Genomic DNA, 24,408 nt, shown 5'->3' with positions numbered 1-24,408 from the left:
CTTTCCTGAGATTTGAAGTTCTGGGAATTATGGAGCTCTGCAGTGTGAGTGTATGTTCTCTAATTCTATGACGACTCTGGAAAAATCTCTGAATCCTAGAGTATAAGCCCAGAGATCAATGAGGGCTTTGAAAGCATTATAGGTTGGGTTAGTTCATCAGTACATTTTGTACCCTGTTGTACCTTCATTACCATTAAAAAGTCTCTTACAAATTTGATAATGCACTTTAAAAAGCAAGTGTTTTTGGTACCTAATAAGAGTAAATTTATATAATAAAGTAGAGAAAAGTGTATACATATCTTGCCACAATGAGCAAACTCAGTGATTTGTTATATATTATGGTATGCTACAGTGCACTGGTACTTTTATTAATATTAGGGTGGACCACATAAAATTGTTATACTTAATCATTTTTGACTTACAAAAAATGAAAATTCATATAGTTCAGGTTAATATTGCCTTAAATGTATTGTGGACAAATAATATATACTTTTGTTTTTCTCTAACAAATTCTACACTTTTGTTTTTTAAAATAATCATGGAATGATTTGAACAAATGAGGTCAACAACAGCAAACAAAATCCCTCATAAGTAAGGTACCTGTCTGGAACCTGAAAAACTCCTTTGTCTCAACCTTTAACCCCTGATTCCTCTCCTAGTTCCTGCAGTGCTGTTGTGAGCAGGCTGGCTCAAAAGGTAGCCCTTAAAGACAAAGGGTGGCCTTAAAGACGTCTCTCTACCAACTTTGCATATATTAGCCACCAAATGCCTTGTTTTGTTTGGGATATTGATTTTTAAAAAATTATTACAGAAGTATAGTTGATTTATCATATTGTGTTAGTTTTAGCTATACCGGAAAGGGATTCAGTTATATAAACACATATACATATTTTTTCAGATTATTTCTATTGTGGGTTACTGTAAGATATTGAGTATAGTTCCGTGTGTTATACATTGTTTCTTATCTATTTTATATGGAGTAGTTTGTGTCTCTTAATTCCATATTCCTAATTTATCTTTTAGGTATGATAAATGATATCATATGATAAGTGATATCATACTAAGCAAAAAAAAAAAAGTACAAATGAATCTATATACGAAACAGAAACAGACTCATATAGACTTAGAGACAAATTTATGGGATATTTCTTGGAAAGATTTTCTAGAAGGGTTAACATTATTCCTCAGAAACTTAAAGGTTTTTGACTACGCTAACGAATGAAAAAGTAAACTGTCTGATTTTCCACTGAATGCCTTTTGCAATGTTTTGGGGGATATGCTAAAATTCAGAAGGTCATACTTATTAAAATCAGTAGCAGCTCTAATTATCTGACTGGCCATCTGCAATCATTGTTTCACCCTCTGAGACCAATTGAAAACACAAATAGTACCTTCGAACTTAATTTTAGTTTTGAATAGCTCTTGAAATATAGACATACTACATGTAACAATACATATAAAGTAATACAAAGACACATTAGCATATATTTTAGTGGGATATTTTCATTTCTAGTTTTAAAAGTGTGAGATGAAAGGATATCCTAATTCTTAAAAAAACCAAAAGACAACAACAAACTAGAACTGCTTTAATTTCTGGATATCAAAAGAATTCAAGCTAAGATGTATAGCTATACAAAGTTAAATTGACTTCATAAAAATTTAAATCTATTAGCAATAGCTATTTATAAACAGCTAAAAATTTGGAGAAAATATTGCCTCAGCCTGTTCTGCATGTTTAGTTAGCTTTAAAGGGTTCTCTGACACAGAGGGAGGTCTTCACTCTAAACTGCTCCAAAAGGAAAATTTTAGAATTAGTAGAAGACATGGCCAGAAAGCAATAATTAACTTAGAACAATGTAGAACCTCATAATACTATGAAGAAAGCTCAAATCCAAGAGAAATCCATCAAGCATTTCCCTACCTCCAACTTATGCTTTATGCCACCGAATATTATTTTTTTCAAAATAAAAATCTGAGCATAATATCTGTCAGTTAAAAACCTTCAATAGCTTTACATTCTTCAGCTTCAAAATAAAAATGTCTTCAGATGGTCTCATACAGCTACTATGATCCAGTCACTTAATTCCTCTAATAACTTTCTTTCCATTGACATCTTTCACCAAGTAGTTTACTTTATTTCCTGGATACACTGTCCCTTCAGTGCCTGGTATTCTCTTACGTTCCTTCTGGTGACATGGCTTCCTACTATGTCTTCTGACTAAAAATGCTCTTTTCTTCCCTCTTGATGGAGCTAACCCATATTTTACTGGCAATTAACTATAAGACAATATAACTCATTGCCATGTCGGCCTGAGAATGAAGAGTAATGGGGTGGTTATTCTATTAGGTGTCCCTGTATCTTAGTTACTAGCAGTAGAAACCAATTCAGTGTAATCTCAGCAGAAAATTTTCTTAAAAGATAGGAAGCATCTCACAGAATTCTAGGAAGTTGCAGAATCAGCTTTGGAGGCTACCTTGCCAGGAAAAGAGGCAGCAGTGTGCAATGCTCCTGCCTGGGCGCTGCAAGCTGAACGCTGCCACTAGAATGACTTTTCTGTTATACCAGACACTGGAAACAGCTGCCACTGCTAGTACTATTTTTCTCCATAAAAGCAGTCTGTGATCTGTTTTTAAATGTCTCTAGGTTTTGCTTCAAAGATGCTGTGTGTATGCTTGACTGGCAGAGTCCTGTTTGTGGAGTCACACTCAATATGTCTCAGAAAGTAAGCGGTCAGCATTTTAAGTCTTTAAAGTAGGAACTAGCTCTAACTCAGAATGTAGGGAATCCTCTAAGCACAGAAAAAGGACTCTGATACTAATGAGCCAAGAGCAACAATACATATTCATCAGATTTAGAATGGAGGCAGAATTGACAAATTTTTTTCAGAGAAGGTAATATTTTAGTTGGGTCTCTTTCTCTCTCTCTTCTGTCAAATAAGAATTTGTCAAGAAATGTGAAAGCAAGTGAAAGGGAAGATGCTCCAGAGAGAGAAAAGAGACTAGCAGTGGTTCCTAAGCAGCTTTATGATCAACTAAGGAGCTTTTTAAAAATTCATCACCTATAAAGAATCTGATTCAGTACATGTAGACTGGGGCTGCAGCATCTCATATCATTATCAAGATATTTTTGCAATCACTTGGTTGAGCATATCTGAAAGTAAAGGCATGAACATGTGAAGTAAATGGTATGTCTGGAGAAAGTAGCAAGTTTTTGACTCAGTATAGCCAAAGCACAGGGAAAAGATCAGAGAGATGAGGCAAGAGCAGTAAACTATGGCCAAATAGGAAAAGTTATAAAAGACTTCCTAAGCAGTTTGAAGTTTATTCTACAGGCCACTGGACATTTTTGAAAACTGGAATGATATGACGTAGAAACCTGTTAACTCTGCATGTGAGTGAAATATAACACCCCGGTGAACAATAGGAAATGGTTGGATATCAGTTGTCAAACAAAACAGAAAAATTATCACTGAGAACATGGAATAAAACTGAGCCTTTTATATATACTGTAAGTAGGTGTCTGAAGGCTTAATCAAGCAGTAGATCTAGAAGATTTTTTACTCTAGTTTTGTGCGCAAATCGGAGTGGAAGACTCATAGACTAGGTGGGGAGAAGTGAGAACTCTTCAAATTCTTTTAACTTCTTAGAGTCAAATTCTTAAACTTTAATTTCACAATTCTTAAAATTCTAAAGAACTTGAGACAGACTACTTTACACGGAGGACAGAGCCAAGATCAACTTTTGCCAGGGAAGCTCTGGAAAGAAAATGGCTGCTGGAAAAGGAGGGAGAGCCTGTCCCATCCTGGTTGGTGTAGCCTGGGTTAATTAGAGAATCATCTTCTCTAAGAGAAAGGGGAAAGCTTCCTCTTGGGCTTAATCACATTGTGGATGGATGAAGGCAATAACATGTCAAAAAACTAAGATTGGCTGTGACCCAGAACTGCTTATTTCCTTTCTTTGTATGTGACTTACAAAGCGTCATATATATTAACAGGTGATCTTAAGTTAGGCTGAGCATATCTATTCATACTGTTGGCCCTAAGTCTATAATTGTTATTTTTATTTCCAAAAAAAATTAATTTTAAAAAGCCTCAGTAAATTTAAAAGGATTGAATCATACAAAGTATGTTCTCCAATCAAAATAGTATGAAATTAAAAATCAGTACTGGAAAGAAATTTGGAAAATTGAAAAGTATATTGATACTAAACAATACATTCTTCAGTAATCGATAGGTCAAGAAAGAAATAAAAGGCATAATAGAAAATATTTTAAGATGAATGAAAACAAGCTATACTGTACCAAAATATAAGGGATGAATCTGAAGTAGTGCTTAGAGGAAAATTATAAGTAAAAGCACCTATATGAATAAAGAAGAAAGGTCTCAATTCATTAACCTAACTTTCTACCTTAAGGTATCAATAAGAGAAACTGAGAGAAAGTTGAAGGAAGGAAACAATTAAAATTATAACAGAAATAAATAAAATGGAGAAAAATCAATAAAATTACAACTTGGTTCTTAAAAGGTCAACCAAATTGATGAACTTTTAGCTAGATTAATCAAGGGGAGGGGGGGAAAGAGAGAAGGTGAAAATTGCCAGTATCAGAAATGAAAGAGAAGATGTCACTGATTTGCAGAAAGAGAAGAGTATAAGGCAAAACAAAATAAAAACTAGATAACTTAAGATGAAATGGACAAACTCCTAAAATATATCAGATCAGATCAGATCAGTCGCTCAGTCGTATCCGACTCTTTGCGACCCCATGAATCGCAGCACGCCAGGCCTCCCTGTCCATCACCAACTCCCGGAGTTCACTCAGACTCACGTCCATCGAGTCAGTGATGCCATCCAGCCAATCCCTCCAGCATCAGAGTCTTTTCCAATGAGTCAACTCTTCGCATGAGGTGGCCAAAGTACTGGAGTTTCAGCTTTAGCATCAGTCCTTCCAAAGAAATCCCAGGGCTGATCTCCTTCAGAATGGACTGGTTGGATCTCTTTGCAGTCCAAGGGACTCTCAAGAGTCTTCTCCAACACCACAGTTCAAAAGCATCAATTCTTTGGCACTCAGCCTTCTTCACAGTCCAACTCTCACATCCATACATGACCACTGGAAAAACCATAGCCTTGACTAGACGAACCTTTGTTGGCAAAGTAATGTCTCTGCTTTTGAATATGTTATCTAGGTTGCATATAACAAACACCCTCTTCCAACAACACAAGAGAAGACTCTATACTTGGACATCACCAGATGGTCAACACCGAAATCAGACTGATTATATTCTTTGCAGCCAAAGATGGAGAAGCTCTATACAGTCAGCAAAAACAAGACCAGGAGCTGACTGTGGCTCAGCTCATGAACTCCTAAAATATATAAACTACTACAAATGACTCAAGAATAGAATATCTGACTAGACCTATGGCAAGTAACATGCTTAGTCACTCAATTGTGTCCAACTCTTTGCGACCCTATGGATGGTAGTCCACCAGGCTCCTCTGCCCATGGGATTTCCCAGGCAAGAGAATTGGAGTGGGTTTCCATTCCCTTCTCCTGGGAATCTTCCTCATCTTCTGTACTGCAGGCAGATTCTTTACTGCCTGAGTTACTAGGGAAGTGACTGAATTAGTAATACAAAAACTTCCCACAAGTGTTAATGTAGATTCATCAGTTATTACAAATGTACCACTCTGGTAGAGGATGTTGATAATGGCAGATACATGCATGTATAAGGAAAAGGGAGTCATGGGAAATCACTGTATCTTTCCCTCAATTTTTCTGTGAAATTAAAACTAAACTGCTTTGTAAAACAACAACAAAAACTTCCCATATATAAAAGCCTATATAAGCTTAGGCCCAGTTGGATTCACAGACAAATTCTTTCAAATATTATAACATAATCAATACTAATTCTTCAAAAACTCTTCTAAAAAACAGAAGAGGAGAGTACATGTCTCAATTCACTCTGAAGCCATTATTATCCTTATACAAAAATTAGACAAAGTCATCACAGGTAAAGAAAATTACAGAACAATATCTCTTATGAATACAGACACAGATATCTTCAACTAAATAGTAGCAAACCAAATAAGGCAACATATGAAAAGGTCATACATTCCACATGACTATGTGGAATTTATCTTACAAATGTAAGGTCTGTTTAACATACAAAAGTGAATCTAATACCACATTAACAGAGTACAGACAAAAATTCATGTGATCATCTCAATAGATGCAGTATAGGCATTTGACAAAATCCAACACCTCTTCATAATAAAAGCATTCAACAAATTAGAATAAGAAGGGAACTTCTTTAACTAACAAAAGGCATTTATTAAAACATCCAACCTTCCCAGATGTGCTAATGGAAAAGAATCTGCCTGTCAATGCAGAAGATGCAACAGATGTGGGTTCAATCCCTAGGTTGGGAAGATTCTCTGCAGTAGGAAATGGCAACCTATTCCAGTATTCTTGCTGGAAAATTCCATGGACAGAGGAGCCTGGCGGGCTACAGTCCATGGGGCTGCAAAGTGTCAGACACGACTGAGCACACAACACACATATTAAAATCCCATGGCTTACATCATACCTAATGAAGTAAGAATGAGTGCGTTCCCCCTAGGTCAAGAAGAAAACAAAGGATGTCCACTCTCACTATTTTGTTTAACATTGTACTAGAGGTTCTAGCCAGGGAAACTAGGCAACTAAATGTAATAAAAGGCATGCAGATTTGGTAAAATATGTAACTACCTGTATTTCAGATGGTATGATTTTATATACAGAAAATCCAAATTAATGCCTTGAGAAAGTATAGAAATAAACAAGTTCAGCAAGCTTAAAGAATGCAAGATCAAGATACAAAGAAAGAGTAATATTTCCCTAGTTATGAACAATATAAAAGGAAATTAAGAAAAATTCTATTTAAACCATATCAAAAGAATAAAATATTTAAGAATGAATTTACTAAAAGAAGTATAAATTTATACTTTCAAAAGTATAAAATATTGTTAAAAAATTAAAGAAGTCAAATAAATGGAAAGACATTTCATGTTCATGGATGAACATGAACCTTAATATTTTTAGGATGTCAGTATTCCCCAAGTTGGTCTTTAGATTAATACCTATCAAAAATTACAACTAGCCTCTTTACAGAAATTGACAAGCTGAACTAAAGATTCATACAGAAATTCAAGGGAACCAGAATAGCTAGAGAAAAGAAAAACAAAAGCCAAGGTAGAGGTCTCATACTATCTTATTTCAAACATCAACAAGCTATACTACTTAAGACAGTAAGGTATTGGAATAAAGATATATAGATAAACTGAACAGAACTGAAAATTGAAAACCAAACCTTCACATTTATGCTCAGTGATTTTCAAGAAGGGTGCTAAAAACAATTCAATGGGAGAAAGAATGGTCTTTTAAAGAAATGGTGCTATGCCAACTGGATACTCACATTAAAAGAAATGACACTGAGTATATTTTTCATACCACACACAAAAAATTAACTCAAAATAGGTCTTATACCTAAATGAATAAGCTAAAAGTATAAGACTCTTAGAAGAAAATATAAAATTAAATTTTTGTGATCTTTGGTTAGGCAAGATCTTAGGTATTATACTAAAATCACAAGTAATAAAGAAAAACAATAGATAAATTGTACATGATCAAAACTGAAACTTGGTTGTGCTTTACAAGAAATGGGCTTGTATTTAGAGTATAGAAAGAACTCTTAAAATAACAGGAAAGGCAACTCAATAGCAGGCAACCCATCTAAACAGACGTTTCTTGAAGAAGATAGACAAATGGTCAATAAGGACACAAAAAGATTCTCAACATCACTTGACACTAGAGAAATGTACAACACCACAATCAGGTACCACTTATATCTACTAAGATGGGTTATAATAAAATAAAAGATAATAGCAAGCACTGACAAAGATATGAAGAAACTGAAAGCATCATATGTCCTTAGTAGGTTGCTAAATGGTACAGACAGTTTGGAAAACTGCCTCACAGTTCCTCAAATATTAAAAACAGAGATATTATAAGACTAGTAATTCTACACCTAGTTATATACCAAAGAGCAATAAGAACACATGCTCACACAAACACTTGTACACAAATGCTCACAGCAGCATTGTTCATAATAGCTAAAAAGTAGAAACAATCTAAATGTTCACCAACTGATGGACAAATAAAATCAGTATATCCATAAGTGGAAAATTATTTGGCAATAAAAAGGAAAAAAGTAGTATTAAATTTACAAAAAGGATGAACATTAAAAATACTGTGCCTAGTGAAAGAAACCAGTCACAGAAGACCATATATTGTATGATTCCATTTTTAAGAAATGCCAGAATAGGAAAACCTATGGAGATAAAAAGATAATTGGTTGCCTAGGGTGGGGCAAAGCAGGGAACACAACTTGGGGGTAACTGAGGCGCTACTACTAAAGGATTTCTTCTTGGAGTGAGGAAAATGTTCTAAAATTCATTGTAGTGATGGGTGCGAAACTAAATATACTAAAAAATATTAAATTATATAATTGGGAGGATTGGATGATACATGAATTACATGCCAGTAAAGCCTTTACATATATTTTTAGAAGTTAATGGCCCAACCATATTAGTATGTACAAATTATAAACAATAATGCCTGAACTAGAACTCTGATGTGAGTTGAGTTTAAGAAAATAAAATTTTGTGTCTTCATTTGAGCCACCCATGTCAGTGAAATTAAATAACATACAGAAGATATCAAGAACAATTTGTCTCAAATAGAGGCAAAGCTTTCCTTTGGTAGCTCACTAGTCTCTTGAAACATGAGGGTGGACTCAGCACACATAATTAGATCAAAGCTACTGGGACAATTTTATCTTGTCTCATAAGAGGGATATGAAGAGCAAACAATGGATAGTAAGGGCAGGAGTTTGGAGCTGTCACACTGAAATGGGCAGGCGTTTGGCTCAGACTCTGGTAAGTCAAGAGAAGGCCTATAAGGATCTACAGGACAGCACTGGGAACTCTACTCAATATTTTGTAATGACCTGTATGTATAACTGATTCACTTTGCATTACAGCAGAAACGAACACAACATTGTAAATCAATTATACTTCAATAAAAATTGTAAATATTTTTACAATTTTTATTGAAATATAGTTATATATATATATGAGAGAAGGCCTGTTAGGGCATGCAAAGGAGACTGATGATTTGATTTGTATTGAGGCCTCTTTCATTTGGAAGGAGGAAGAGTCATGGTAGTGTGACTGTGAATTTGATCAGGTCCTCAGTATTTTAAAGTAGTTCTAGTTTTCCTTTTTTATTTTGAAGTTGCTAAAAACTACTAAAAGGCAGAGCTCTCATTTTCTAAAAGTATGTCTTTCCCCAAAGACATATGATTTAAGCATTGCTTCTTAGAATTAAAAAAAAAGCAACTTGTTTTTTGCATTCCAAAAATAATGCATGATTTTTATAGGACTATTAGAGAATACAAATAAGTATAAGAAAGAAGCAGTTCTACCACTCAAAACCAAATCACTGTTAAACTGCTCATTTTTTTGCATAGCATCTTCCAGATGTTTTCTCTTATGTTTTTCTTTTGTGAAACAGTGATAATGCTATACCTAAATTTTATACATTTTAAAACAAAAAGGTCCATGTTTCAACAAATTATTTGCAAACACTATTAATAACAACACCATATAATTGCAATGTAATTTGCCTATTTCCATTTACTCTTATTTGTTTCTCCGGTTTTCTCCAAAGTTAATTATTATAAACTATGTTGCAGTTTTCTTGGAATAATGCTTTTCTACACCTCTTTAGAACAGATTTTAAGAAATTGGGTCAAAGGATAATAATAGCTTTAGGCTTCTGGTATACATATATACCTTATTTGCTTTCCAAGAGTTGTACCAATTTACATCCACCAGCAGTGTCAGAAAATACTTGCTTCTACACACTTTCACAAAGATGTCACCTCATCTTGATGAGCACTATCGTCTCAGAAAGTCTTGCATATTAGGAGAATGCATATTAGCAGAACTTATAAGCTTAGTAATGGGGTAGTGGTTAATATTTGCTATAAAGGCTTTGGGTAGCTTCGTGAGAGTATTTTACCATACATAAAATAAAAATCAAATTAATTTTTCTTATTCTGGAAAAGAAAGGGTCTGTAACAGTCAAATCAAAAAAATACTTTGGCCATGTCTACCATTAACAAGACATAATAGTAGAAGTTGAAGAGTACGATAGATTATAAGAAGTTTAGAGTTTGGTTGGAAAAGTATGAACACATAAGGAGTTCAATAACAATATGAGATTTAAATGCATTTCAGAATATAGCAGAAGAGTTTTTCAGGGTTGGTAAAAAACTATGTGTCAAAGAAGCAATATGGACAATGAAACTTCCAGGAGTTCACAGGGAAGAGAAACCAGTTAATGTGAGATGAGCTGTATTTGCTAATCACTAATCTTCCAGCCCAAGGATTTCTTTGGAAGGAATGATGCTAAAGCTGAAACTCCAGTACTTTGGCCACCTCAAGCGAAGAGTTGACTCATTGGAAAAGCCTCTGATGCTGGGAGGGATTGGGGGCAGGAGGAGAAGGGGATGACAGAGGATGAGATGGCTGGATGGCATCACTGACTCGATGGACATGAGTCTGGGTGAACTCCGGGAGCTGGTGATGGACAGGGAGGCCTGGTGTGCTGCGAATCATGGGGTCGCAAAGAGTCGGACGTGACTGAGTGACTGAAATGAACTGAACTGCACTGATCCTACTATATACATAGGAAACCTAGAAAAGTCTTTGTCTTAACATTATTCAAAAGTCTTTGAACAATCAATGTCAGAATTCTTGAAGTTCTGTTTTGGTGTTTTATAATATTTGGCCATTATATCCCTCATTTCTAGATTACTGTTCTTTCATTTTATTATTTCTACTTTAAGACTCATTTCTAACAAATTAGGTTGTGACAGACTACCTAAATTAATCCCTGCGGTGAGTGGTAAACTACATGTGCAGTTCATCTAGTAGTCATCAGGGCTTTGTTTTCTTTGGAATGGACTTACATTTGGTGTATCTGTTGTAATGTAAGGGCCTCCCTGGTGGTCCAGACAGTAAAGAATCTGTGTGATGTGGGAGACAAAGGTTTGAACCTTGGGTCAGGAAGATCCCCTGAAGGAGGGAATGGCATCAAACTTCAGTATTCTTGCCCTGAGAATCCTATGGACAGAGGATGCTGGCAGGACATAGTCCATGGGATCCCAGAGAGTCAGACACAACTGAGATACTAGCATTTCATTTCACTTTCATTATAATGTAGTAGTGAGTCAACTGGTGCTACGTTTTATTGTCTAAATCTGTTACATAGAAAAATTATCTTTCTTGGCTGGAAGGATATTATTCATGCCAAATGAATACCAGTTTCAACACTAGCAGTCCAGTTTAACCAATGATACAAATGAATTTCCATCTCATTACTCTGAAGAAATCTATTCATCTTTTTTCAAAGTCTAAAGTTTATACATTCTCACACACACATTTTTTCAAATTAATTTATTTATTTTAATTGGAGGCTAACCCTAAATCAAATCCCTTATGACTATACAGTGGAAGTGAAAAATAGATTTAAGGGACTAAATGTGATAGACAGAGTGCCTGATGAACTATGGATGGAGGTTCATGACATTGTACAGGAGACAGGTATCAAGACCATCCCCATGGAAAAGAAATGCAAAAAAGCAAAATGGCTGTCTGAGGAGGCCTTACAAATGGCTGTGAAAAGAAGGGAAGCGAAAAGCAAAGGAGAAAAGGAAAGATATACACATTTGAATGCAGAGTTCCAAAGAATGGCAAAGAGATAAGAAAGCCTTCCTAAGTGATAAATGAAAAGAAATAGAGGAAAACAACAGAATGGGAAAGACTAGAGATCTCTTCAAGAAAATTAGAGATACCAAGGGAACATTTCATGCAAACATGGAGACAATAAAGGACAGAAATGCTATGGACCTAACAGAAGCAGAAGATATTAAAAAGATGTGGCAACAATATAAAGAACAACTATACAAAGAAGATCTTCATGATGCAGATAATCACGATGGTGTGATCACTGACCTAGAGACAGACATCCTGGAATGTGAAGTCAAGTGGGCCTTAAAAAGCATCACTACGAACAAAGCTAGTAAAGGTGATGGAATGCCAGTTGAGCTATTTCAAATCCTGAAAGACAATGCTGTGAAAGTCCTGCACTCAATATGCCAGCAAATTTGGAAAACTCAGCAGTGGCCACAGGACTGGAAAAGGTCAGTTTGCATTCCAATCCCAAAGAAAGGCAAAGCCAAAGAATGCTCAAACTACCGCACAATTGCACTCATCTCACACGCTAGTAAAGTGATGCTTAAAATTCTCCAAGCCAGGCTTCAGCAATCTGTGAACCATGAACTTTCAGATGTTCAAGCTGGTTTTAGAAAAGGCAGAGGAACCAGAGATCAAATTGCCAACATCCTCTGGATCACCGAAAAAGCAAGAGAGTTCCAGAAAAACATCTATTTCTGTTTTATTGACTATGCCAAAGACTTTGACTGTGTGGATCACAATAAACTGTGGAAAATTTTGAAAGAGATGGGAATACCAGACCACCTGACCTGCCTCTTGAGAAACCTGTATGCAGGTCAGGAAGCAACAGTTAGAACTGGACATGGAACAACAGACTGGCTCCAAATAGGAAAAGGAGTACGTCAAGGCTGTATATTGTCACCCTGCTTATTTAACTTATATGTAGAGTATATCATGAGAAACGCTGGGCTGGACGAAGCACAAGCTGGAATCAAGACTGCCGGGAGAAATACCAATAACCTCAGATATGCAGATGTCACCACCCTTATGGCAGAAAGTGAAGAGGAACTAAAAAGCCTCTTGATGAAAGTGAAAGAGGAGACTGAAAAAGTTGGCTTAAAGCTCAACATTCAGAAAACTAAGATCATAGCATCTGGTCCCATCACTTCATGGGAAATAGATGGGGAAACAGTGTCGAACTTTATTTTTGGGGGCTCAAAAATCACTGCAGATGGTGATTGCAGCCATGAAACTAAAAGATGCTTACTCCTTGGAAGGAAAGTTATGACCAAGCTAGACAGCATATTAAAAAGCAGAGCCCCACTGGCTGCTCTGAAAAGCCAGCTTTGCATTGTTCCCGTCTCCGGCTTCCCTGATCGCTGCAGCCACCTCCGCCGCGCGCCATCTCCGCCGCCGCGGGCTCCGGCAGCTTTACCGCCAGAGTCCTCGAACTCCCGCTTTTCTTCTCAGTCCGTTGCATCGGATCACCGGAGTGCCCCATCATGTCAGACGCGGGCGTGGACACCAGCTCCGAGATCACCACCAAGGACTTAAAGGCGAAGAAGGAAGTTGTGGAGGAGGCGGAGAATGGGAGAGAGGCACCTGCAAATGGGAATGCTAATGAGGAAAATGGGGAGCAGGAGGCAGACAACGAGGTAGACGAAGAAGAGGAGGAAGGTGGGGAGGAAGAGGAGGAGGAGGAGGAGGAAGGTGACCGTGAGGAAGAGGACGGAGATGAAGATGAGGAGGCCGAGGCAGCTACGGGCAAACGGGCAGCTGAAGATGACGAGGATGACGATGTGGATACCAAGAAGCAGAAGACTGATGAAGATGACTAGACAGCAAAAAAGGAAAAGTTAAACTTAAAAAAAAAAGGCCGCCGTGACCTATTCACCCTCCACTTCCCGTCTCAGAATCTATAAACGTGGTCACCTTCGAGTAGAGAGTCCCGCCCGCCCGCCCCTGGCGGGCAGCGCCACCCACAGACGACAGCGCTCCCCACCACCCAACCAAAACCACAAAGTGAATTTGCAACAGGGGAGGAAAAAAGAACCAAAACTTCTAAGGCCCTGCTTTTTTTCTTAAAGTACTTTAAAAAGGAAAATTTGTTTGTATTTTTTATTTACATTTTATATTTTTGTACATATTGTTAGGGGTCAGCCATTTTTAATGATCTCGGATGACCAAACCAGCCTTCGGAGCGTTCTCTGTCCTACTCTGACTTTACTTGTGGTGTGACCATGTTCATTATAATCTCAAACGAGAAAAAAAAACTTGTAAAAAAAGCAAAAACAACAACAAAAAAAACCCAATCTTATTCCGAGCATTCCAGTAACTTTTTTTGTGTATGTACTTAGCTGTACTATAAGTAGTTGGTTTGTATGAGATGGTTAAAAAGGCCAAAGATAAAAGGTTTCTTTTTTTTCCTTTTTTTGTCTATGAAGTAGCTGTTTATTTTTTTGGCCTGTTTGGTGTATGTGTGAAACAATGTTGTCCAACAATAAACCGGAATTTTATTTTGCTGAGTTGTTCTAAAAAAATAAATAAATAAAATAAATAAATAAATAAAAATAAAAATAAAAAGCAGAGACATTACTTTGCCAACAAAGGTCTGTCTAGTCAAGGCTATGGTTTTTCCTGTGGTCATGTATGGATGTGAGAGTTGGACTATAAAGAAAGCTGAACGCTGAAAAATTGATGCTTTTGAACTGTTTTGTTGGAGAAGACTCTTGAGAGTCCTGTGGACTGCAAGGAGATCCAACCAGTCCATCCTAAAGGAGATCAGTCCTGGGTGTTCACTGGAAGGACTGATGTTGAAGCTGAAACTCCAGTATTTGGCCGCCTGATGTGAAGAGCTGACTCATTTGAAAAGACTCTGACGCTGGGAAAGATTGAGGACAGGAGGAGAAGGGGACAACAGAGGATAAGATGGTTGGATGGCACCACCGACTCAATGGACATGGGTTTGGGTGGACTCTGGGATTTGGTGATGGACAGGGAGGCCTGGTGTGCTGCGGTTCATGGGGTTCCAAAGATTTCACCACGACTGAGCTACTGAACTGAACTGAATTACTTTACAATATTGTAGTGGTTTTTGCCATATATTGACATGAATCAGCCATGGGTATACATGTGTCCCCCATCCTGAATCCCCCTTCCACCTTCCTCCAAATTCCTTCCCTCAGGGTCATCCCAGTGCACCAGCTCTGAGCACCCTGTCTCCTGCATCAAACCTGGACTGGCGATCTATTTCACATATGATAATATACATGTTTCAATGTTCTTTTCTCAAATCACCCCACCCTCACCTTCTCCTACAGAGTCCAAAAGTCTGTTCTTTACATCTGTGTCTCTTTTGCTGTCTCACATATAGGGTCATTTTACCATCTTTCTAAATTCCATATATATGCGTTAGTATACTGTATTGGTGTTTTTCTTTCTGACTTACTTCAGTTGTATAATAGGCTCCAGTTTCAGCCACCTCATTAGAACCGATTCAAATGCATTCTTTTTAATAGCTGAGTAATATTCCATTGTGTATATGTACCACAGCTTTCTTATCCTTTCATCTGCTGATGGACATCTAGGTTGCTTCCATGTCCCAGCTATTGTAAACGGTGCTGCGATGAACATTAGGGTACGTATGTCTCTTTCAATTCTGGTTTCCTTGGTCACACATACATTTTTATGGTACTTGAATAAATATATAGTTGATGACTTTATGTCAGATAGGAAGTTTTACATTAAACTTGAAAAATTTAGAATTTGCCACCCAGAAAGCCACAGTTCCTTATCCAGAACACTAAGGACAAAACAGAGTCCTCATTACCTGAATATTCATCACTCAAGCCAAAGTTCTCACATCATAAAATTCTAACTGCATTCATCACTCACTGACTGTGGCCTACTCAAATATTCTTCCCAGCTCAACTCTAAAGCCTGTCCAAGTGAAGTAACTCAGAAAGAAGAAAACAAATACAGCGTATTAATGCATGTATATGGAATTTAGGAAAATGGTACTGATGAACCAATTTGCAGGGCAGGCACAGAGATGCAGATATAGCGAACAGACTGAGGACCACCCGGGGCAAGGGAAGGGTGGGACGGATTGAGACAGTAGCACTGAAACCTATATATTACCATATGTAAAACAGATAGGTAATGGGAAGTTGCTGTATAGCACAGAGAGCTCAACCCAGTGTCTGTGACAACCTAGAGGGGTGGGATGTGGAAGGGAGGTTCAAGACGGAGGGGACATATGTGTTGTTCTTGTACGGCAGAAACCTACACCACATTGTAAAGCAATTATCATCCAATTAAAAAAAAATTTTAAAAACTGTAAAAAAAAAAAAAAAAAAAAGAAAAAGAGCTGTCATTACCCATAGTGACCGAAGTTCTGCTGATCAGTCTTTCCTTAATCACTGGATGATGTAAATGCTTATGTTCTTCAGGATGCTGTTTATGGCTATACATAATGTAATTCAAATTAACTCAAAGTCAATAATGGGAAATGCAGAATTTCATGAAGTTAATGAAAGTGATATTTGAATACTACTCAAGTCACACATAAAGCCAGTTAGACCAGTTAAAATGAAATAGAGAAAATGGATGATGATTCATTGGGTGCTACAAAGAAGAATAATTTTAATATCAAAGGATTGGAAAGGCCATTGGGAAAACTGGAAAAAGTGCTCTGAATATTTTTGTAAAAAAGGAACCTTTCAAAAAGCATGCTAGAAAGTTAAACATTAAGGACAGGATATCATACTGTGTTATCAACTGTTAGAAATCACAAAAAAGAAAAAAAATGTTATTCAATCTTTGTTGATTTTTGTTATTCCAACAGTTTAAATTATAACCTGTCTTTAAATAGCATTTGGTCCTTCTCCACTCCCATGCCCCTACTATTTACCATAAATCTTTAGTTCCTATTTCATTTACATTTCTTGTCCTGGTACCATTTATTTTTAGATAACAATAATAATACAGGACAAGTTATAAAATGAATTTTGATTTTTATAAGTGAATAAAATCCAATTTAAGTGAATTTCTTTTTAGTATAGATGTGAACCTTATTTAAATGTGCTCATACTCAAAGCATTCCATAATTCTGATAGAGTGTTAACAAAGAAATCAATGTCCATCATCTTTGATCTTTGTTTATACCATGAGTCATTTTAAAAGTGTAGGGAGTTAGGTGAACAAGTGATTAAAGCTCACCTAAATAAACAGAGATCTGAAAAATCTGGAAGATTAAAATCAATGAGAAATTTTATGGTTAAGTCAGGTTAGGGGTTGAAATGCAGAAGAAATATGGTCATAATTCTGATGAACTGTGCTGTAACGTTTCTCAGCAACTAAAGTATTTTAAAGATACATATTAGAAGTCAAATGACATGGATATGGAATAATCTGTCAGGTGAAAAAGAAGTAAGAATTATTTGGAAAGTGATGAAAATCAATGACAATTTTAAAGAATGGTAAGAAAATGCATTCATTTATTAAGAAGAAGAAAAATCCTCTATGTTACACAGTCAACCATTAAATCAAATGTCAGGTTTCATGTTTGTAAAAACAAATAGTTTAATCATGATAACTATTTACTTTGCTGAAATACTACTGCTAAATACTCTATGGAAACTTAAAAATATTGGTAATAAAAACAAGATTTGTTGATATTAAAACCTGTTAAAACTAAATGACAATAGTACTCTGAACTTCTTCAGAGAACTACTGTCATTTAGTTTTAACAGGTAAAACTTTAAGTGGCCATGTATAGAAATGTGGTGAATTACAGTGTACATCCCAATCAACAGTGGTTATTCAATAATATGAGTAATTGTGGTCAGATATTCTCATTATTCAAGAGAAGCTAGAGATTTGGATTTTAATGCAAAACTTTCCAATTTTCAAAGATTATGTGACACAGATAATACAAGCCTGTTAGCTGAATCTAGCCTGTAGGACAGTTGTTTCCAGACTAAGTAAAAAAGAATGCTATTTTGGTTATCTATGGCTGATTTACATTTATAGTACAGAAAGAAAACATTTCAAATACTTTAGTCCAATTTTCTCATGTCAATCTTCTTTTTTTAGTAAATTCTCAAATGAAAATAAAAAACTGAAATATCATTCTATTCATTTCTAAATGTTTTGACACTTTGCGTATGTGCCAAGTCGCTAAGTCATGTCCAACTCTGCAACCCCATGGACTGTAGTCTGCCAGGCTCCCCTGTTCATGGGATAATCTAGGCAAGAATTACTGCAGTAGGTTGCCATTTTCTTCTCTAGGGTATCTTCCTGACTCAGGGGCTGAATTTGCATTTCCTGCATTGGCAGGTGGATTCTTGCACCAACCGGGAAGCCCCATTTTGACACTGGGTAGGAGGCAAAAGAGAAAAGAGAAGATACAAGTGCATCTGAACCTGGCAACATATAGTGAAGAGCAGTTACCCTCTCAAAGATATACAACTTCAATCTACACTACTTTTTCTGCTTTCCTTAGTTATTCAGAAAGACAGAGTGCTGTAAACTGAGCTGTCTATTTGTTTCAGGAGCAGATGGGAAAAATAGCTACTTTTAAATGTGATTAAAATGTGAAGCCTCCATTTAGTACTTATTTTTCTTTGTAAGCTTCCGGTTTTAGGCTTAAGCAACTTTAATCAAGCGAAGATAGATCAGACAGCTGCTGCAGCGCTAGTCCACTGCTTATATCTCTTCACAGAGAATGCTATAACAACAAACAATTGCAGCAAACAATCAACTCTATCTTTTGCCAAAGCTGTGAGAAGAAGTTATTCATATGTTACTGGGGGGAGTCCAGTGAGGGTGTAAAACCTTTGAAGTGGACAGCAACTAGTCATTTATTAAAATAAAAATGCATTTACTATTTTGTATCCTGATTATGGTGGTTGTGACACAAAACTACATGATGTTAAAATTTATAGAATGAGACATCAAAAAAAGAAAGAAAAAAGTTTCTTTATGATAATAAGAAAACAAAGCAAGTGAGCCTAGCATGTAGGCATCAGGGTTGTGGACAATTTCAGGTTGATGATCACAGTATCTAATTTGATAGTCACCCAGTTGAGACAGGGACCAGTCTCCAACTTTTGGAGAGGAGCACACCAAGGTCCCATGAGAGGGGAATGACTCACCCAAACCCACATGGCCAGGAAGTAAAGAAGCCTGGACCAATCCAACAGGCTATATTACAGATGACTCCACTCTCTATTGTTTAGACATGTTTGAAACAATACAGTTATTTTTAAAATAATGTATTTGCTCTTTCATCCCATAAATCCTACCATGGCAATTTATCCTATAGATATCTGACACATGTACAAAATAACAATATTCACTTTTTTTTTCCAGCTTACTATAGCAAGGTTTATGTCAGCAAAAGATTGAAAACAACTCAAATGTTCCTCTGAGGACTGATTAGATGAACTGTGGCTGCCGTCTATGGGGTCGCACAGAGTCGGAGACGACTGAAGCGACTTAGCAGCAGCAGCAGCAAGTATAATACTTCTAATGGAATATCATGAATGGTATTCTAAGTAAGAATGAAAAGCTTTCTATGTATTGATATGAAAACAAAATCAAAATAAAACTCCAAGATATACTGTTTAGTAAAAAAAAAAAAAAAGCCAAGTGCAAAACAATATACAGAGTATGCTTCCATTTGTGTAAGAAGTGTAAGAATGTATCTATTTACACTGTTGTGTTTGTGTGTATAAACAAGTAGCAGAAAGATACATAAGGAACTATTAATAGCTTTGACCAGAGGGGTGATGGTTGGGGCAGATGGGGACAGGGGTGAAAGTAGATTCTCAGTGACTACTTTTTCATACTGTTTTGATTTTTGAGCCATATATGGAAAGATAAGAAGATAGTTAAGAAAGAGGTTAAAAAGAGCTGAGTGGAACTACAAGTTTACATGCTAACCTTTTGCTGGGCTTCTAGGAATTGTAATTTTAATTTAATGTTTATCTGGCTCTGGTAACAACAAAGCATGTTCCACTTGTTTCTGCTACATTTGCCTCTGGAGAAAGAAGGGAGAAACTTTATTGGAGACTTAAGTGGGGAACACATTTTCTTGTGATTAAAATAGAGCCATCGACTAGGGATAAATAGCTTAGTTCTTACATTTGTTCAGCACAGTCCACTAAAGGTATGTAATAATTTTATCTGAATAGGGAAGGAAATGCCTGTTCAGCTGACTTCAGAACTAAAATTAGGATTCCTTTATTGCTGTTTCAAACTGCTAAGAACTAAATATTTTATGCTGTGTTTGAAAGAGCAAAGGATTCTAAAACTTTGGTCTCAGCACTTAAATGGTCATATACAAACACTAGATAATGTATATCTACTTCACTGCCGTCCCCCCAAGAATCATTCTTCATAGACTCCTCACTGAGAGCTTTTCCTTATTACAAAAGTATAGGATGGATTGCAAGTGAAACTGACTTTACAGGCGTAAGGTAACCTGCTTTCCACATGAGTTGGGTAAAGCCGCTCTAACGATGGCAAGCAATCACAGCTTTTATTTCTAGATTGATGTACAGTTTACAGATTGCATTCTCATGTCTTATTTAACCCCTCCAAACACTGGTATGTGAGTACTATTATCTCTGATTTAGAAATTAAAAAACTGAGGTTCAAAGAGGTGACGTTGCTGAATAAAATCCCACTTCCAGGGACTGGCAGAGTCCAGATGTGTACCCAGATCTGATTCTGAACTCAGATCTATTACTGCACAGTTATATATAATTATCAATGCCTGTCATAAATACAAACGTGATTAGTTTAGATATAACTAGTGATATTTATATCTGATGAAATGATTTAAAGTTGGTTTATTAAGGTTAAAAAAAAAAAGAGTCAAAATGACCATTGAAGATAATTTAAATCACACATAAAGTATAAACATAGTATGGGGAGTAGACAGTCTCAGCAATATTTAATTTTATTTATGGTACAAATTAATATAACACATATACTAGGGTATATACCTAAAAATAATTTTTTTTAGGATTTTTAAAACCTTTTATTTTTTATTTATTTATTTTAAATTATTATTATTTTTTTACTTTATAATATTTTATTGGTCTTGCCATACATCAACATGCATCTGCCATGGGTGTACATGTTTTCCCAATGCTGAACCCCCCGCCTCCCACCTCTCTCCCCATACCGTCCTTCTGGGTCATCCCAGTGCACCAGCCCTAAGCTTCCTGTATTGTGCATCGAACCTGGACTGGTGATTCGTTTCTTATATAATATTATACATATTTTAATGCCATTCTCCCAAACCATCCCCTCTTCCCTCTCCCCCGGAGTCCAAAAGACTGTTCTATACATCTGTGTCTCTTTTGCTGTCTCGCATACAGGGTTGTCGTTACCATCTTTCTAAATTCCATATATATGCGTTAGTATACTATATTGGTGTTTTTCTTTCTGGCTTACTTCACTCTGTATAATAGGCTCCAGTTTCATCCACCTCATTAGCATGGATTCAAATGTATTCCTTTTAATGGCTGAGTAATACTCCATTGTGTATATGTACCACAGCTTTCTTATCCATTCATCTGCTGATGGACATCTAGGTTGCTTCCATGTCTTGGCTATTATAAACAGTGCTGCGATGAACATTGGGGTACACGTGTCTCTTTCCCTTCTGGTTTCCTCAGTGTGTATGCCCAGCAGTGGGACTGCTGGATCATAAGGCAGTTCTAGTTCCAGTTTTTTAAGGAATCTCCACACTGTTCTTCATAGTGGCTGTACTAGTTTGCATTCCCACCAACAGTGTAAGAGGGTTCCCTTTTCTCCACACCCTCTCCAGCATTTATTGCTTGTAGACTTTTGGATTGCAGCCATTCTGACTGGTGTGAAATGGTACCTCATAGTGGTTTTGATTTGCATTTCTCTGATAATGAGTGATGTTGAGCATCTTTTCATGTGTGTGTTAGCCATCTGTATGTCTTCTTTGTATATGTACATAAACTGTACTGACAGGACTTATGATCAAGATGACCTATTTGGAGAGCACACATTTTAGAGATTTTTCTGTTTAAAATACCTAGTAATTACAGATAAAGTATCTAGAGAAAAAAAATGCAACTTGACTGTAAAAATAACAGCTGGTTCACTGAGGGCTTACTGTAAGTCACACGTGCTCAGTTGCTCTGTCATGGCCAACTCCGTGACCCCATGAAGTGTAGCCTGCTAGGCTCCTCTGTCCATAGAATTTTCCAGGAAAGAACATATTAATATTATATTAATGTTTTATATATTACCACATTTAATCCTTTACAGATGTCTATGAGGTAGACACAAACTCATAAATACAGATGAGGAAACAAAATGCTTCAAAAGGTAGAATCACACAGGAAGTAAATACCAATGCCATGATTTGAATCCATTCACTTTAAGTCTAGAAATCATGCCCCTAGAATAAGAACTGTTCATATTCTTGTTTGATGCACCAAATCTATGACATTAAACATGGCAGCAGAATGAATCTTACATATATAACAGACAATGGTTTTGACAAAGATTCATTCCTAACTTCCAAATTCTTACATAAAAACTGAAATGATAGCACTTATGATCAAGATGACCATAGTAGGGGAGCACACATTTTAAAGATTTTTCTGTTTCATAAACCTAGTAATTACAGATAATGTATCTAGAGGGAAAAAAATACAGTTGTATAAAAAATGCTATGTTATAGAACACAAAGTGGTAGGCAAGGCCGACAGAATAGATTTGTTTGGTTCCAGGTCTGGTAGCAATCAGAGGCACCAAGGGTTGATACTGCATGGTGGTGGGGATTAAAAATAACTCCCTGGCAAAAGATTTGAGCAAGTCTCAATGCATGGACTCTATATTGAGGCATGGCTCCTCTATGAAAAGAGGCTGAAAAAAAGCTCTTAGAGCTAAAGGTTATAAAAACCCAAGCGACCAGAGGGCACAAAATTTACTTCTTAAAATCAGGCCAAGCCACATATTGACTCGGTGATTAAGGTAGAAAAACAGAGAAAAAAAGTTTCCCTTCAATATGAACCTGCAAAATCATTTCCAAAGTACATGAGGCAAATTAAAGCTAAGAAAAAAAGTCAACAACCTCAACAATTAGGAAAGTATGCACATCTACACTGGAATAGTGTCTATTTAGGTCCTCTGTCCATTTTCTGATTGGGTGTTCTGTTTTTTGTTTTTTGGATTTGAGCTGCATGAACTATTTGTAAATTTTGGAGATTAATTCCTTGTTTGCAAATATTTTCTCCGAATCTATAGCTGGTCTTTTCATTTTGATATGGTCTCCTTTGCTGTGCAAAAGTCTTTGAGTTTAATTAGGTCCTATTTGTTTATTTTTGTTTTTATTTCCATTATTCTAGGAGACAGAGTGAAAAAGATACTACTGTGATTTATATCAAAGGGTGTTCTGCCTACATTTTTCTCTAAGAGTTTTATAGTATCTGGCCTTACATTTAGGTCTTTAATTCACTTTGAGTTTATTTTTGTGTATGGTGTTAGAGAATGTTCTAATTTCACTTTATACATGTAGTTGTCCAGTTTTCCCAGCAACTTTTACTGAAGAAACTGTTTTCTCTATCATATAGTCTTGCCTACTTTGTTGAAGATTAACTGATTATAGGTGCATGGGTTTATTTCTGGTCTTTCTATTCTGTTCGATTATTCTGTATTTCTGCTTTTGTGTCAGTATCACACAATTTTGACTACAGACTGTAGTTTTGTAGTATAGCACTGGGAACCCTACTTAATATTCTGTAATAACATAAGTGAGAAAAGAATTTGAAAAAGGATATATATATATAACTGAATCATTTTGCTGTACACTTGAAACTAATGTAATGTTGTAAATCAACTATAGTACAAAAAATAAAAATTTTAAAAAGACTATGTAAAGTTAAAAGAAGAAAAAGTATGCAAAAACAAGTATATACATGAGGAATCAGAAAACACCTTAAAAATAAGACTTTAAGATTCACAAAGAAATATGTTATAAACAACATCTATAAAAATCAAAGGAAAAATAGAAAAAAATCAAAAGATAAGAGTAGATATATATGGAAAAATTAAAAAAATAATTTTTGGAGATGAAAATATGCTAGTTGAAAAAGAAAATTCTAGTATATATAGAAATTCTCGACTGGATATAGTAGAAAAGACAGTAAACTGGAAGACAGGATTAAGAAATTCACAAAGAGCGAGATTCAGAGATGTAAAGAGATGAACATTGTGAAATAGCTATTAATGGTCATGGAGGACACAGGCTTTAACATATATGAAAATAGATTATTTCAGACATAGAATATAAAAGTCATGGCAGATAAGCAATATTTAGACATATGGTTGAGAAGTATTTCTAGTAGTAAAGATCAATATGATATCTAAGATCAAAAGCATCATCATTAAATCTACAGAAAGATACATGAAAATAAATCTACACCTCAACTCCCACATACAGCAAATATAAGGATAAGAAAGCCTTAATACTATCAGAGAGAAAAAAAGATTATCTATAAAGTAATACTAATTAAA

The 24,408-nt window shown here is 36.0% G+C and overlaps 1 protein-coding gene and 1 pseudogene across 14 annotated transcripts in view; one reads left to right on the top strand and one right to left on the bottom strand.

The window, feature by feature from the left end:
- The window catches only part of MBD5 (methyl-CpG binding domain protein 5), a 488,069-nt gene that overhangs the window by 186,743 nt on the left and 276,918 nt on the right, over positions 1 to 24,408 (bottom strand). The gene's annotated exons all lie outside the window — the stretch shown is intronic.
- On the top strand, positions 12,808 to 13,727 carry LOC147378313 (prothymosin alpha pseudogene; annotated as a pseudogene). Its single transcript, XR_015146000.1, has one exon. The product of XR_015146000.1 is annotated as a prothymosin alpha pseudogene (transcript).

Source organism: Bos grunniens, chromosome 2, assembly GCF_055505025.1.
Source record: "Bos grunniens cultivar Pamir isolate PY7600 chromosome 2, Bosgru_T2T1.0, whole genome shotgun sequence".
Lineage (NCBI taxonomy): Eukaryota > Metazoa > Chordata > Mammalia > Artiodactyla > Bovidae > Bos > Bos grunniens.
This window is presented reverse-complemented; position numbering and strand designations above follow the sequence as displayed.